The sequence below is a fragment of the Rhipicephalus sanguineus genome, chromosome 7 (genome assembly GCF_013339695.2).
Source record: "Rhipicephalus sanguineus isolate Rsan-2018 chromosome 7, BIME_Rsan_1.4, whole genome shotgun sequence".
NCBI lineage: Eukaryota > Metazoa > Arthropoda > Arachnida > Ixodida > Ixodidae > Rhipicephalus > Rhipicephalus sanguineus.
The window spans coordinates 120,138,674-120,156,105 of record NC_051182.1 but is presented as its reverse complement, the minus strand read 5'-3'; the positions used below and the strand labels follow the sequence as shown (position 1 = coordinate 120,156,105).

The 17,432-nt window shown below is 46.2% G+C and overlaps 1 protein-coding gene across 5 annotated transcripts in view; it reads left to right on the top strand.

The window, feature by feature from the left end:
• The window catches only part of LOC119399802 (uncharacterized), a 129,005-nt gene that overhangs the window by 19,548 nt on the left and 92,025 nt on the right, over positions 1-17,432 (top strand). Inside the window, exon 1 of one of the 5 annotated variants that reach the window (XM_049417849.1) lies at positions 10,711-10,756. The exons of the other annotated variants lie outside the window; for them this stretch is intronic. The gene's annotated coding sequence lies outside the window, so the exon portion shown is untranslated. Of the gene's footprint in view, positions 1-10,710; positions 10,757-17,432 lie in introns of those variants that run through there. 5 annotated transcript variants of the gene reach the window in all.

Below are 17,432 nucleotides of genomic sequence, written 5' to 3'. Positions count from 1 at the left end.
GGAGAAATTTCGAGAGGCCCGCGAGATATCAGCTCCCACAAACATACAAGACATCTCAGAATGGGTGAAAAGAATTTACTGAGACGCTGAGGCGCATAATACCACCCTGCCCCCCTAAACCATCCCCACTTGGTGTCAAGCTCGTACTTATGCGGGAAGCCAAGCGATCTCTTCTCAAACGACGTATGAGGCGTTCGCACATCCGAAGGCTGAGACACAGAATTCCCAAATTAGACCCGCAGATCCAGGAGTACGCCACACAACAGGCGTACAAGCAGTGGGTCCGGGTGTGTGTATGCATGGAAAGCAAGCGCACATTGCAACTATTGTGCCACATTTTACACCCTACTACATCGCCCGCTCATCGCAACCACAGCATAAGCAAACCTCTAAAACCTCTACATGCACACAAAGAGGATTTCAAGGGAAGCTGCGGGCCGCTTAGAATTATGACACACCGAAATACACTGCACAAACCCAACGATTTGTTAGGAGCCGGTATCATTGAAGCAGACATTCGGCATGCGGATGCCGCCATGCGCGCATCAACACCAGGCCCCGATTCATTAACAACAAACTACTCCGCAATCTAGACGACAACTCCGTCACGGCCATGATGAAATATTTCAATCACAGCTTTGACACTGGCACCCATCCTAGTTCGTGGAAATATGCAAGGGCAATTTTCATCCCAAAGCCTGAAAAACCATAGGGCACTCTTATTTCACGCCTTTATCACTAACGCCTTTTCTCATTAACACATTTTAACACGTTGTCCTCAACCATCTCAGTGATTGCATGGAAAACAACAATCTTCATCATTCAGAAATGGTAGGTTTCCGAAAATCCCTGTTATGTCGAGGTGTCATGCTTCGACCGAAGCGTGGCATCATTAATCCCTACAGCAGCCTAGCTAAGCAAGCAATTATGAGTCTGGACGTTCACGTTGTTTTCAATAACGTTTCGCATTCTGCCATCCTCAGAGAGCTTAATCTCATCGGGGTTGGGGGAAAGACATACGACTATATAGCTTCCACTTTTGTCAACCATACCGCAATCATACACGTAAGCGCAGAGCAATCACCCTCGTATGCTTTGGGAAAGAACAGCATGCTCCAAGGATCAGTGCTCTCGCCTTTTATTTTCAATCTCTCTAAGATGCCATCGGTGTGAGCATTGCTGTATATCTCTGATCTCAAATATTCGCGCTACGCCGACGACATCAACCTTTGGACAACTCGCGGCTCCGATAGAAAGAATCAAGACACGCTGCATGCTACGGCCAATACGGTCGTTGCACTTACAGAGGCTATGAATCCTACATTATCCCCTCAGAAATCTGAGCTGCTTCTCCAGCCGCCTCAGCGAGTGCTTGATTTACCAAGTTGATTCGCTCTATCATGACTCACTTTCGCTAAATCTACAAGGGATGGTACACGTGGTGTCGTTGACTCAATATCGCAATCACATCTCTCTGATCGGCAGGAGTGCGGAAATATAAGATGCTGTACGTCATTCGTTCGAGCACTGCGTGACGCACCCCAAGGTATCATTGGGCCCCATTGTATGTAAAGTATATATCAAAGACTTGCCTCTTGCTGACGTGTGTAGAGATGTTTTTTTTACGCAGAGGACACTAGCCTCTTGTTTTCCTCTGATAAGGAATCATACTTGTTTTTGCAGGCCAGAAATTTGCGGTTCAAAGTGTTCGCATAGTCTTTATGCAACAACTCGCAAACCAATTGTAACATAACCAAAAGCAGCTGTTATCGCTGCAAAAAAACAAAATTGTGTCCCTTTGGAAATATATATCGGTTCCCATTCGCTTCATTTAATACAGGAGAACAAAAAGTCACAGTTTCGCCGCAAGGGCAAATCAATGAGTAGGATAACAACAAATTGGAATGTTACACGATGAACGAGAAGCAGTTTGATACTTGCAGCGCGCCGCTGAAGCACACAGAAGGCCGGCCGAAAAGAACGCACAGGCATCCACAGGGCAAGCGTGAACAACTGTCGCAACGCGCTGCAAGTGTGGACAACGGGGCATCTATCTATCTATCTATCTATCTATCTATCTATCTATCTATCTATCTATCTATCTATCTATCTATCTATCTATCTATCTATCTATCTATCTATCTATCTATCTATCTATCTATCTATCTATCTATCTATCTATCTATCTATCTATCTATCTATCTATCTATCTATCTATCTATCTATCTATCTATCTATCTATCTATCTATCTATCTATCTATCTGTCTGTCTGTCTGTCTGTCTGTCTGTCTGTCTGTCTAGGCGCCTACGTGTTGGAGCTCTAGTGGTCGTCTCCTTAGCTTTGTACATACAAAAATTGGCATAGGAGGACCTGAATATATGGCAAGCACGGTTCTCAGGTGGTGACACGAGGCGCGGAAGGACAGCCACAAACAAAAGCGGGGCACTATTGCTCTGCTGTCGGCAGGCGTGGTAAAGTACCAGAACGAAATGACAAGGCATGTGACGTGAAACACACTAAGCATTTGGTGCCTTGCGCATTAGGCATCGTGTGCACACTGCCGCTATCATGCGGGATTGAGTACGTTGGGGAGACCGGAAGGTGCCTGAATATTCACACTTACGGGAGCACCACAGCCTGTTCATTGGTAGTCCTTTCAACACTTTGTCATGCGCTGCACAGACAGTAAGGAGAGCTGATGCAGGTCCCTGCTCAAAAGGACTACATTGGTATACAGGCCTCAAGCGAAAACTCAGCGAGACATTACCGAAGCCTCTGATATCGGCCGGGAAGATTCTAGATGCATAGACCACCCCTCTAGCAGCTTACATGAAAGACAGATAGGATTCCTATAGCTACACGTGCAAGTTGTTCGCGTGCTGCTTTTAGGCAAGAGTTTTTATAGGTCGTGATGACGGGGAATCACTGGCATCAGCTTTGTGTGCGTTCTGAATAAAAAACGTCAGTTGCTAGCAGTCCATCATCATGTTTCTTTTTTCGCCTTTCTATTGCGGCTTTCTCTACCCCTTTTCAAGTATTATTGCCATGAATATTGGCACGCTATTATTGCCATGAATATTGGTACCACTATTCCTGGCGTACACGTCATTTCCTGGCGTACACTACAGAGATGTCCTGTTTTTCATGTCGTGACCTGTCAGTCGTGTTGGTCAAACGCATGTATTATTGACATTCGGTTCATATGAAGTTGACGAGGCGACTGCGAGAACAACCAGGACTACCCGGCTGAATTGGTCGGTATAAATGGTAAATCGGCCTTTGCTTCCAAAAGAATCAGGTTACAATAGGTGCAGATATAGAATACGGTTCTGTATACTTTGCATTTAAGAAAAACCTATTGTGTTTTATCGGAATGGCAGCGCATGGTGGCTTTGAAAAAAAGGACAGACAAAACAATAAAAATGTGCACAGCTTTATTCTGCAAGCTATTCGCGAGTGAATGTGTATAAAGAGGCTCATCGTTTTTTAAGAGAATATACGTGCCCGTGTACGACATTCTTGAGACCACGGGTACGGGTGCAAGACAGAATCGCTGCGCCTTCTAACGCCTTCAATGATAAGATCGACAGCGTGAATAGCGCGCGGACCATTTTCTACCTTCCAATCAACTGTTTACCTTCTACAACCGATAACACGCCTTAACGTGGGACAAAGGGTTAGGTGCCACTTTTGCAGTTGATGTGGAAACGCCAAGCGATGGCGTCATGAAGGACAAACTTCTCTTCACCAAATGAAATATTATGGTCACAATATACATCGGAGGCTATACATGCTATCGGATGCGTGCTTCGGTCGTCTTTGGAATATTTTCACTCGAATGTACATGGAAAGAACTTCAGTCGAAATAGTTATGGGGTGCTCGACGGGATACCTTTTCTGCGGGTAATACCGTGTCGCGTGGCAAAACTGACAACCACAGACACGCAAGAGCTCTTCGAATGTGTTGACAGCGAACTGGAGGCCACCATCGCTCATAATATTATGGTGGGCTCTATGATGCAGTATGTCGGAAAAGAGGAGGAAGCTGGAGACTTCAAGAGCCATGGCCGTTTGCAAATCTGGGGTTTCAGCATAATACCTCAGATTATCGAGGCAGACAATAACCTAATGGTCCTTTATTGGTGAGCGTGGGAGCTGGCGCGAAAGACCCACACCAATCGTTTCCTGAAGGGACCAGAAAGGGGGCACAAGGTGAAGAAGGAAGACCACAAGAGAAGCAGGGCGTTTGGATCGCTGCACTTGACACAACTGGCCTGATACTTTCCTTTAGAAGAGCGATGAATTGGGCTAGTTGGTGGTCGTTCATGGTTAACCTATGGTCGTTCATGGTTGGTGGTCGTTCATGGTTCAGTTGGTGGTCGTTCGTGGTTAACCTGATTGTTAACCTATATTTGACACTTCGCAAGATGTGAATAAACCAGTTGTAAGTTTGCGCACCACCTGTCCTGTGTCCCTGTATCGACCTACCGTCCTCGTCTCGTCATCTGCAGCACAAGGAAACCATGAACTGATACTTTCCTATCATCCGCCGCTTATAGGCCAATAGAGGTTACCCCCATTCGGCGGCATGTTTTGGTGAAACATCCAAGGATAGCATCCCCTATGCGTAGCTTGGAGTGCAAGTGATCCAACTTCCTAGCACTAAGGCGATGTATAACAAACAGTATGTCTTTCTCTTGTTTAATATACACAGAGTGTCTGATGAAGTTCCCAATGTTTATCATCGCTGTTCTCTGTGAATATTGTCACGGGGTCGCGATGTCGACGAAAGCAGCAGTCGGTGTGTCGAAGATGAAGCTGCTTATTTGGCCGAACATGTGGCCAGGAAACGGAAAGTGAAACTACAGCAATACACACCGTACACTGACAGCGGCGAACGAGCATCGGCCGCCGATAAAAATGCTCATGGCTGTGACGCGCCGTCTTTTATACATCACGCATCGAACTTTCCAATCTTATTACTCCTGGTCACGCAAGCTCTGGAATAATCTAGACTACTCGCGTCCTGCACGTAATCCTAACAAAGCGATATACTACAATCGCGAAGCTTCTCGACCTGAAGAAGTGGCGAAATTCGGGCTAGTTGGTACATAACTCGAATACGATATGTTTATGTTACATTGATTATATTAGATTGGTTTGCAAACTGTTACATAAACACTACGCGAACACTTCGAACCGCAAATTTCTGGCGTCTGAAAACACCTATGATTCCTAACCAGAGGAAGCAAAGAGGCTAGTGCCTTCTGCGTAAAAAGCATCTGTACACACGTCAGCAATAGGCAAGTCTGACATATACTTTACATACAATGGGGCCCAATGCTCCCTTGGGATGCGTCACTCAGTGCTCGAACGGCTGACGTAAAGCATCTTATATTTCCACGCTCCTGCCGATCGTAGAGATGCGATTGCGATATTGAGTCAACGACACCACGTGTACCATCCCCTGTATATTTAGTAAAAGTGAGTCATGATAGAGCAAGTCAAATCTGTAAACCAAGCTCTTGGTGAGACGGCAGGAGAAGTAGCTCAGATTTCTGAGGGAATCATGTAAGATTGATAGCTTCTGCAAGTGGCACGACAGTATTGGCCGTTGCCTGCAGGGTGCCTTGAAATCTCCATCGGAACGCGAGTCGTCCAAAGGGCGATGTCATCAGCATAGCGCAGAAATTTGAGATCAAGGATAGACCTAAATGGTCGCGTCGACAGCACCATACAAATATTGAAAATGAAAGGCGAGATCACTGAACCTTGGTGCATGATGTTCCTTCCCAAAGCGTACAAGAGTGATTGCTCAGAGCCTATGTGTATGGTTGCGGTACGGTTGCCTACAAGGGTAGCTATGTAGTTGCATCCCTTTCAGCCAACCCCTTTGAGATTAAGCTCTCGGAGGATGGCAGAATGAGAAACGTTATACATAATTGCTTGCGTATGAAGGCTGCTGTACGGAGTAATGATGCCATGCTTCTGCCGAAGCATGTCATCTTGGCATAACAGAGATTTTCGAAACCCCACTATTTCTGATAGATAAAATTGCTGTCTTCCATGTATTTACCGAGATGGTTGAGGATAACTTGTTGAAATGTTTTGATGAGACAACACGTTAGTGATAGAGGCCTGCCATTAGAAGTGTTCTAAAGTCTATTAGACTTTGGGATTAAAATTACCCTCACACCTTTGCACGAACAAAGAAGGGTGCCAGTGTCAAAAGTGTGATTGAAATAATTTGTGATGGCCGTCATAGAGTTGTCGTCTAGACGGTGGAGTACTTTTTTGTAATTAAGTTGGATCCCGGTGCTGATGTGCGCAGGCTGGCATTGGCATGCCGACCTTCTGCATCTGCGATACCAGCGCTTAATAAATCGTTGTGTTTTTCCGGTATACTTCGGTGTGTCATAATTGGGAGCGGAATGCAGGTTCCGTTGAGATCCTCTTTGTGCGCATGTAGAAGTTTGTTGCGATGTGTGCCCGATGTCGTAGGGTCTAAAATGTGGCACAATTTTGCTATGTGCACTTCCATTCCATGCATACTTTCACACACTTGGCCAAACTGCTGGCACGCCAGTTGTGTGGCCTACTCCTGGATCTGCCGGCCTAATTTGGGAATTCTGAGTCTGGGAATTCTGACAATTTGGGAATTCGAAGGCTCAGAATTCCGAGGAATTCTGAACCTTCGGTTGTGCCATCGCCTTGTACATCATTGCAGAAGTGAGTGCTTGGCTTCCGACATATCTAGAATCTTGGAACCAACCGTTGTGGGGGTGGTTTCGGGGGCCAGAGTGGTTGTTTGCGTCTCAGCATCTGAGTGAAGTTGGCTCACCCATTCCGAGATGTCTTGGATGTTTGTGGAAGCTTATATAAGGCGGGCCTCTCGAAGTTTCTCCCAACTGGTAAGGCTGAGTGGTTTGGGTGCAAAAGCTTTGTGCTGGACATGCACTGTAGGGGTGATGCTGCAGTGGTCGCTATTGAGGTTAATTTGTAATATGAGTCATGTGGAATGGAAACTTGGGAGTGGAAACTGTGTCACCCCACAACATGTTGGCTGCGTTGAAAGCGGCAATAATTAAGAGAAAAGGTGGGTGGCAGCGGCAATGGCTTGCACAAAAAAGAGAGTGACAGCGATGATATTTATATTGAGGGCGGCTGTAGACAATGAGAATGTAAAGAGCAGAGGTGTAATTTTTGCGAGAAGCAATTTCTCAGAATTCGCGTTCTATATCGACGCTGACAAAGTGAGTGTGATTGATAGTCAGGTGTTTTTGAGTAAGAATTGCCCTATCGGGCGGGGACACCTTTTTGGTTTGGTCGACAATATGTCCTGGGAAGCTGATGGGCCCCTGAGTTACTTGAAGCAACAATGACTACTGGGAGATTAGAATGGGATGCAAGCAACTGTTGGAGAGAGCGAGAGAGAAAAATCACAGCATATCCACGGGGTGAATGATGATGAGTGGGGCGAAGCTACGGAGGGAATCATCTGTAAACCGTGAAACTCTTCCGTGAAATGCGCCCAGTACATAATATAAAGAGTGTGAAACATCGTGGGTATATTAAACATCAAACTTTTATTGTACTGTTGGTTTACGTGGTCCCTTCATTATCACTTGTGATCGGTGAAATGCAAGGAAGAAGTCCGCTCCCGAGCGAAAGAGCGCCAAGAGCGACCGCATTCCCCGCTCGCCCTGTGCGAATTAAAGGCAAGGCTAGAGGGAAGACAGGACGCGCGTTCCACGACGCGAGGTCGGTAGCATGCCCAACGAAAGCCAACGGAACGCGATCGTGCAAGTGCTCCGACTCCGCATCGCCTCATGGTTCCATTTAGCGTCCCAAAACCAAATATATTGCTCAAGGTGTGCCTTGCGTTTTTCGTAGAAATAATTTCTTTATCATGTACATTAAGACGAAAAGTTGAAAGCTCATTAGAGTGTATCGCCCGCAAAGTATGTCTTTTAGTGTGATTTAACTCTCGTACGGCAGGGTCCTCGCGCCGTTGCCGGTCCACCTCGCCCGTTGACGATCGGGTGGGGTGGCTACATACAACTACTACTACTACACTTTAAGAAAAACATCTGGCGTTCTTTCGTTCTGCTTTTACAAAACATCTGGCGTCTTTCGTTGGTTTATTTCATCAATCAACGGCGTTTTGAACAAAATTTTTATTGTTTAATCGCGCACAGCAGAAATCTCACCAGGCACTACCTTGGAGGTAAACAATGGCTGCTAATGGGAATGAGAGACAGAAGAAGTCGGCTTTTAGCTAACACTTACACTTCTACTTCTACTAACTTTTCCTACTGGAACATGCCAATGGCTGCTAATGGGGAATGAGAGACAGAAGAATTCGGCTTTTAGTTAACGCGCACGCTGCGAATTTTTTATTGTTCAACAACGCACAGGAGAAATCTCCCACCGGCACCACCTTGGAGGTCAAAGCGTAAGACTTGTTACGGACTACTACGATGACGACGACTACGAGGGACGAACGGGTGCCGCCTTAAGGAGCTTCGCCCCTAAAAAAAACTTTTATTTTCGAAACCCAAGTCCGGGTCTGAGCTCTAGGGTGAGGCTTTTCTGACCTCCCATGAGATGGTTGGTGTATGGTTAAGGAGAGTTTCCCACGAGAAGGTGGTTTCGCCCTGCTTCGCAACCCAGGCCTCCCATGTATGTATGTAAGGGCCGAATGAATGGCGTTATGTCGTATTGGGTCTGGGGCAGTGCCAGTATGTGTGGGATAGAGTCGGTATGGTTTATGCCTCCAACATAGGATTCCGTATAACACGAAAGTAAGGCGTGTCCTTACAAAAGCAGTCGAACATTCACTGTACACTGATATAAGAGAGCTTACAGAATACCTATTGGTGTTTGGCAGCTATATCACCCTTTAGCCTGGATGCACCCAGGTTTAACGTTTCCCACGTTGACGCTTAGTCGTGCATTCCCATCCCGACGACTAACACCATAATCAATGATTACACATACATTTGTGGTTGCTGTAGTAGTTAACGGTGAGAGCGTAATCAGGAAAATCGGTGTGGCAGCCAGAACAGCGTAGCTGATTAGAAAAAACGCCAGGCCTGCGCTGAAACCGCAGCACAGTCACAGCGAAAGCTGGAAGAGCGGCGTTTCTAAAGCCCGTTGTAAGCTTTCTTGGGGCTACAATACAAGTACGCTAGAAAGGTACCCACTACGCCATAAATCACAATTTTTGTGAAGTTGGGAAGCACGTACTAAGCCATTATTCTTCATTCTGTTGAGGAGCGAGGCACCACTTACACGTCTCTAAGGCATTTTGTGCAGTTTGTTGACGCGACGACTGATGACGATGAAGAATTATGGCTCAGCCTTTTGTAATGGGTTGGAAGCTTTAAAAGGCCCACCAGTTATGTAATTACCATTGGGTGACGCCCGGTCGCTATTTCCCTCTCCCGTCATGCTGTATAACATACGTTGACGTGGGAGAGAGACGGGGGGGGGGGGGGCGAAGAACTTTACTGAGACCCCGAGGAAATGGATCATGCGCTTATGGGCTTCCTTGGCAATCAATACAAGTGCACTTTCGAGGAACCCACTACGCTAAAAATAATTGTAATTTTTGAGAAGTAGGGCAGCAGGCACTGTGCCATTTTTCTTCATTCTACAGAGAGCCTGGTACCTGCTAAACGCATGTAAGGCATTATGCGCACTTTGTTGATGGTGTGCCTGATGACGACGAAGAATTATGGCAGAGCCCTTTGCAATGGGTTGGAAGCATTCAACAGCCTACTCGTTGCGCAATTCGCATTGTGTGACGCCTGGTTACAGAATTCGCGTTGTGGACGCTTGGTGCTTATTTTACTCTTCTACACGCTATATTGCATATGCTAATGTGGTTCCTTCCCGACATGCAGCCTGTATAGGACCTTTTTGCAAAGCTGTTTTAAGCACCGGCCTATCTCAGCGGTTGAATACTGGGCTCCCACGCTGAGGGCCCAGGTTCGAACCTCGTTCCATCCTGGAATTTTTTTCTTATTTCGTTTGTTTTCCTATTTTGAGCGATACTGGTTACGGACATTGGCGGCGGCGGCGGCAAACAGCTACGGCGCCAAAAACGGCCGGTGAAATGATCTCATAACAGCTTTCGCTGTAAAAGAAATGTATGGAGCCTACACTACCGGTCGTCCGGACTAGAAGAAACACAATGTGCCTCGTGTCTCCTCTCTCTGTCGCAATTTTTCTCAGGTCGAGCGGAAGCGCGGAAAGCGGTGTAACAGCCTGGCATATATCCGTGACGGATATACGTCACTGTAGTCTTGGTGGACCCCGGCATAAAACTCTTGTATGTCGAAAAATACGGTTGATGCCATGGCCAAAGCAAGTGGTGTAATAGGAAAACGAAGCGTGTCTTCACAAATGCACCTGAATGTTTTTGTGCATGGAGATACACTGCTTTACACTCATGATGCCTAGTAACTGGGAAGCTAATTTTGTAGATAGAAATTTGTAGATAGCTAATTTTGTAGATAGACAATATGACTGACGCAGTGATAATGGAAGCTTCAGCTTCCTTATAATTCGAGAAGCGTCGAACAATCACCTCCTTGCTACGCATTAGAACTTCTCAGAACACAAGCGCCAATGAACGCTGACGATTGTAAAAGCCGTTCGTGCTCCGCAGCGGTCTCTGCAATTGTATTCTTGGAAGTTTTAAGCTGTAGCGAGAGCGAGAATTCTACGAATCATTGCGAAATAATGAGGTGGGTGAGGATTTCACTAAAGAAACTGCGTCAGTCCGGTTGATTAAAAAATAGCCTCTACCTACCAAGTTGATTTCTCCGCCATTGGGCAAGAAAAGTGGATGTTTGTTATCATCTGTTATATCGATGTCTCTAACATCTATTTCGCAGCCCGGGCTGTACAGTAGCAAGTGAGGGGTACAAAATACTTAGCTCGACGTACAAGAACATGTACAACTGATGTTTAAAGCTTCACACGCATTCTCTTTGTCACAAACACCTAGGTATACATATGTGCATGACACGTTCAAAGAGAAAGTAGAATTTAGACACCACTGCGTACAGTTTGTGTATGTACACGGCGTCGCTGCCCACGACAACTGAGGCATAAGCCTGAAAGATTAGGTGTGAATTAGGTTTAGTTTTTTTATTTCTATTTGCGCACCTTCTGCTGCGCCTGTGTTTTCTTGCGTAGTAAAGTTCAATTGATGTACAGCGCTCATTCAGTGTCTTCACGTTGCCCCATATTTACATGCGCAATTTTAAAAGCGTTTCTTCTAGCATATTTTCGTGGATATTTTCGACACTACATGACGATATGTTTTATGAAAGGATTTTGTTTTCCCGCGCCACTTGGACAAAATCTGACGGTGGCCATCATGCCGTCATCGAAATATTGAAAGCAGCGTCAATTCTTGATATGTTCAGTAGGAAACACAGAAGAGGGAAAGTAGCAATTCTGCTTGACTAGCACATGATCGGAAATTGAGTGCTATGGATCATCGCAGAATGTTAATGCTTCAAAATTTTCAAATACGATGCATTTCTGAGGGCACGAAAAGGCACTTTCGTGGTCAGGATATAAGGCACACCGAATATATTGGCGGTAAAGGGTAACTTATCGTCTGACGTTACTCAGCGCTCACGTTAGAGAATACACGTTCGTATTTTCAAAACAAAGTGCATTTCACGTTCCGATGATGCCCATATCCAACGTAAATTTGGTAAGCATATTTCTCAGGGGACGGGCAACACCTGACTTTAGCCTTCCTGAATCATAGGAATACAAATGTAATGCTCATTACACTGCTATATAATCGGAGGTAATAGTGGAACTGCAATTGACGTTAACCCGACATGACGCCTTGGCGTAGGATGTCGATTGCTTTTATATAAAATTAGATAGCCGGCACTGCAATCACAACTCTCGTTGCACCGACATTATTCCTTCATACGGACTTTTTCCAAAACAGTTTAAACAGAAACAAAAAATTCATCTCTGTGTAGTTGGTCTCTCGCCTTGTATCTTATTCTCTGTTTCTTCCATTTGTTACTTCTTTCTCTCTCTATCTCTCTGTAGTTGGGCTCTCGACTATTATCTTTTTTTTTCTATTGATCTCATGCATTCCAACTATTCCTTTCTTTGTTTATTTCGCTTTCTGTCTTTCCGCCTTCCTTCGTTTTTTCCCCTTTTTTCATTTTTTACGCCCTTGTTTCTCTCTTTCTGTGTAGTCCGTCTCTCGCCTTCTATATTTTTTCAGTTTCTTTCCTTTCTCATTTCTCACTCTTTTTTTTCTCTGTAGTCGGGTTTCTCATATTACGTTTCTCTGTTTCTTCACTTTCATTCTATTGCTCTGTTTCTATTCGTTTCTCTCCCTCTCTCTATATATACTCGTTCTCCCGTACTTCTTTCCTTCCTCCTCACCTTCACATCTCTCCATCTCAACACCACCTTCCTTTTCCGCCAGCTTACTGTATTACAATATACAAGACTAAGATTTAATCTGCCAGCGTGCCTGGATAGCCTATTTTATTTCATGGTATTTAATAAATAAAATATTAGAATGCACATTAAGAGGGCACAGATAGAATGAAATCAACGTACAACCACATAGGGGCAATAACTGCTCCAGCGCTACTAAGGAAACACTCAACGGCTATAACGAAGTGCAGCTGAAAAGCGAGAGTTCCTATCAAAGAAACGGTGTCAGTACGAGCACTTCACCGCAGTGGCGTACCAGTCCGTCGTAATGTCTAGTCCGTCACATAGGTCCATTAGGTGAATAGCCATTCGAATGAAGTGTGAGCTTGAAGAAATTATGGACTTTTGGTTACATTCATACATACGTGTTTCTGCAAAGCTTGTGCATAGCCATGACGGAAAATATATCATAGGACATTTCATCAAGCGTTGTGGTAAGACGCTCGCACACGGATCGCGGTGTGCGCGTTCGAATCTCGTCTCTGCAATTTTTTCGAAAAAAAAGCTTTATTTCTTTATTTCTTTCCCCCTTTCTCTCTTTGTTTGTTTCTTTCTTTCTGTCTATTCTATTCTTTCGCTCTCTCTCTGCTCGTCCTCTCGGCCATCAGATTTATTGCATCCCACGCCGGACGAATCGGTGCATGTGTTCTGCAAGTAAAGCAGAAGAGAAAGAAGAGGAAGGCGATGATGAAGAGGGCGAAGGTGACGCCGCATACCAGTTCAGGACGATGATAACTTTATATCTACGACACATGGCAACCTCGACCTTAACAGCTCTGCTGTAAAAAATACCAGAATTTCAAGAATGTTGATACGGGAAAGATCTCTCGGAATGTTCTTTCATCACAGCAAACTCTTCGACTCGCTCTATCATGACTCACTTTTACTAAATATACAACGGGTGGCTTACGTGGTGTCGTTGACTCAATATCGCAATGGCATTTCTCCAATCGGCAGGAGTGCGGAAATATAAGATGTTTGACGTCATTCGTTCGAGCACTGAGTGGCGCACCCCAAGAGAGTATTGGGCACCATTGTATATAAAGTATATGTCAAAGACGTGCATTTTGCTGACGTGTGTACAGATATTTTCTACGCAGAGGACGCTAGCAGCTTTGTTTCCTGTGAGAAGGAATCATACTTGTTTTTTTACGCCAGAAATATGCGGTTCAAAGTGTTCCCGTAGTCTTTAAGTAACAGTTTGCAAACCAATGTAACATAATCAAAAGCTGCTGCTATCGCAGCAAAAAAAACAATTTTTGTCGTGGTGGAAATATATATCGGTTCCCATTCACTTCCCTTAATACAGGAAAACAAAAAAGTCGCAGTTTCGCCGCAAGGGCGAAGCAATGAACGCGATAGCAAGAAATTGGAATGTCCCACGAAGAACTCTAATAAGCTCAATATTTGCAGCGCACCGGTAAAGCACAAGGAAGGGCGCCAGAAAAATTACACCATCTCCCGCTAAAGGGGACCATGAGGCGATGCGAAGCCGGAGCACTTGCACGATCGCGTTCCGATGGCGTTCGTTGGGCATGCTACTGACCTCGCGTCGTGGAACGCGAAGAGGGACGCTACGCGCGTCGTATCTTCCTACTAGCCTGGCCGTTAATTCTCACAGGGCGAGCGGGGAACGTGGTCGACAGGCGGGCGAGAGGGGGGCAGCGTAGGAGAGGAGAGAGAAGGGGAGGGGACGCGCATGCGCTCGAGCTCATCGCGGCGTTGCGCAGGAACGAATTTCGGCATGTCTAGTCCGCGTTTCAGAGGAAGAGTGGAAAGGAGGAAGGGAGAGGAGTATGGGAGAGGGGGAGAAAGAAAGTGGTAGGGGAGAGGGAAAGGGGACGGAGAAAGTTGAGAGGGGAAGGGGAGAGGGAAAGTGGAGAGGGTGAGAGGTGTGTGGAGAGGGTATGCGCATGCGCAGTAAGGGTGGTCACGCCGCACACCACCGGATTGAGCTCGGCCTTAAGATACTTCGCATCTAAAAAACGCAGAGGCATGCACAGGGCAAGCGTGAACTAACAAGTGTCGCAGGCTTTGTGTTTGTGCAACGCGCGGCAAGTGTGGACAATGGAGAAACAGGGGTGCGATTTTATATGCGTTCTTAAAATGGACGGAGGTGGTCCGTTCTTTACAGCCGCACACAATTGGTCAAGGTAGGGCCGTGACGTCTTTCATGGTTCACATTGACCATTCGCGGGCGGCTGCAAAGAACGGACAGCCTAAGTCCGTTTTAAGAACGCGTACAAAATCGCGCCGCAGATGCTTGTAGATATTTCGTTTTTTTATGTGTCGCGTGGAGTTACCCCCTACGTTTACTGCTACACGGGGGCGTCTGATGTAAGGTGTGCCCGATTTAGCGTGATAGAAAACACGCTCTAGGTCCTCCAAGATGTGCTTACTACCAGCGGTGAATGGTGTACATAAATAGCTCGCTGTTACTTCCCCGGCGGAAGCATGGGGCATGGTTGGCTTGTCTAATGCAGTGGGCTGGGGAGCGAGGGGTCGATGGTTCGAATACCCGGTCGGGTGCTTCGGAATTTTTGTCTTCTCCTTTATTTTTCTTTGTGCCTTTAATATATATATATATATATATATAGATACATATACACATCCGGGACATGACGGCGACGGCCACGGCGACAATTCGAAGTGTCCATATATTTGCTATCGCAATAAAATTTGGGTGTTCAATTTTCAAATCACGTGATGTGGAACAAGCACATAGACATTGTAAAAACTGTGCGCAGCTTCCACAAGCGGCGGGAGGCTAGACACACAGCGGAGCTGATCGGCACCTATGTGGTCTTCGAATTTGGATGTTTTTCTAAGCTTTGCTAAGTTTTCCGAGGTTATCCTACGTTTTGCTAAGTTTTACAAGCCTAAGATTACGTTGTTTGCGGATCTGTTAACACAGACGAAACACAAACTTGCAACATTTGCGTAAGAAATGTACTGCTTCGTTGCGTGTCACTGGGCGGAACGCCTTTCCGGAAGATATCCCTTTGCAAAAAGACTTGAGGTTCCCGTGTGTCAGGGGCATTTGTCGCCGACAGCTCTAAAGGTCGCTTAAAAACACTTGTACTGCAGATGGCATTTAAGGCTTATGTCTACGCGCATTCAGCCATTGGTTCACGTATACAGAGACTGCTCCGCCTGGTAGTCGAATGACGACACTGGCAAGATGCACCAGCGCGGACGCACGACTCGATACGAAACGCGCCGAGCGTTGATATTGTGCGTGTGCTGTGAAAGAAGGCGAGACCACCTGGAATGCGACATTCGGTTGACGCGAGCGGATTTCTGAGCGGTGGAGAGACGCCAGCGTCTCGATGTGAGCGGTCGCATGTTATCTTGGCTCCTGCTTTTTAGGGGCGAAGCTCCTTAAGGCGGCACCCGTTCGTCCCTCGTAGTCGTCGTAGTAGTCCGTAACAAGTCTTACGCTTTGACCTCCAAGGTGGTGCCGGTGGGAGATTTCTCCTGTGCGTTGTTGAACAATAAAAAATTCGCAGCGTGCGCGTTAACTAAAAGCCGAATTCTTCTGTCTTTCATTCCCCATTAGCAGCCATTGGCATGTTCCAGTAGGAAACGTTAGTAGAAGTAGAAGTGTAAGTGTTAGCTAAAAGCCGACTTCTTCTGTCTCTCATTCCCATTAGCAGCCATTGTTTACCTCCAAGGTAGTGCCTGGTGAGATTTCTCCTGTGGGTGATTAAACAATAAAAATTTTGTTCAAAACGCCGTTGATTGATGAAATAAACCAACGAAAGACGCCAGATGTTTTGTAAAAGCAGAACGAAAGAACGCCAGATGTTTTTCTTAAAGTGTAGTAGTAGTAGTTGTATGTAGCCACCTCGCCCGATCGTCAACGGGCGAGGTGGACCGGCAACGGCGCGAGGACCCTGCCGTACGAGAGTTAAATCACACTAAAAGACATACTTTGCGGGCGATACACTCTAGTGAGCTTTCAACTTTTCGTCTTAATGTACATGATAAAGAAATTATTTCTACGAAAAACGCAAGGCACACCTTGAGCAATATATTTGGTTTTGGGACGCTAAATGGAACCATGAGGCGATGCGAAGCCGGAGCACTTGCACGATCGCGTTCCGTTGGCTTTCGTTGGGCATGCTACCGACCTCGCGTCGTGGAACACGCGTCCTGTCTTCCCTCTAGCCTTGCCTTTAATTCGCGCAGGGCGAGCGGGGAATGCGGTCGCTCTTGGCGCTCTTTCGCTCGGGAGCGGACTTCTTCCTTGCATTTCACCGATCACAAGTGATAACGAAGGGATCACGTAAACCAACAGTACAATAAAAGTTTGATGTTTAATATATACACGATGTTTCACACTCTTTATATTATGTACTGGGCGCATTTCACGGAAGAGTTTCACGGTTTACAGATGATTCCCTCCGTAGCTTCGCCCCACTCATCATCATTCACCTCGTGGATATGCTGTGATTTTTTTCTTTTTCTAGTTGTCTGATGACAACACCCTGAATACCTGAATTGGCCTATCTGAATGTTTTTGACGCTTCTTCACAGCTTTTGGCAACTACGAGGTTTTTTACGCGAGCCGCAGCCCTTTAGTGCAGGATGACTGCTAGGCCCAACTCTGCCTAGCATGAGCGCTAGAACAGAGATCGACGCAACCGGCGTCGGTGGCATGCGCTCCTGGAGCGAGATCCACGATAGATTCTGAAGACAATGGCAAGATCTTTCATCAGCAAACCATGCCACGGCTGAGAAGAGACCATAGAGCATAGAAGCGAAGCCCGCGCCGCTACCGCGCGGCGATTATAAGATCGTGTTAAAATCGCTGCGCCGAGGCCGCGGAGGCCTCACCTGTACTGTAATCCATGCATGCGTCCTCAGACAAATTATCTTCAAGGTTGCAGCGCTCTAATCTCCAACCGCACAAGTTAGGTCCCTATACATGTC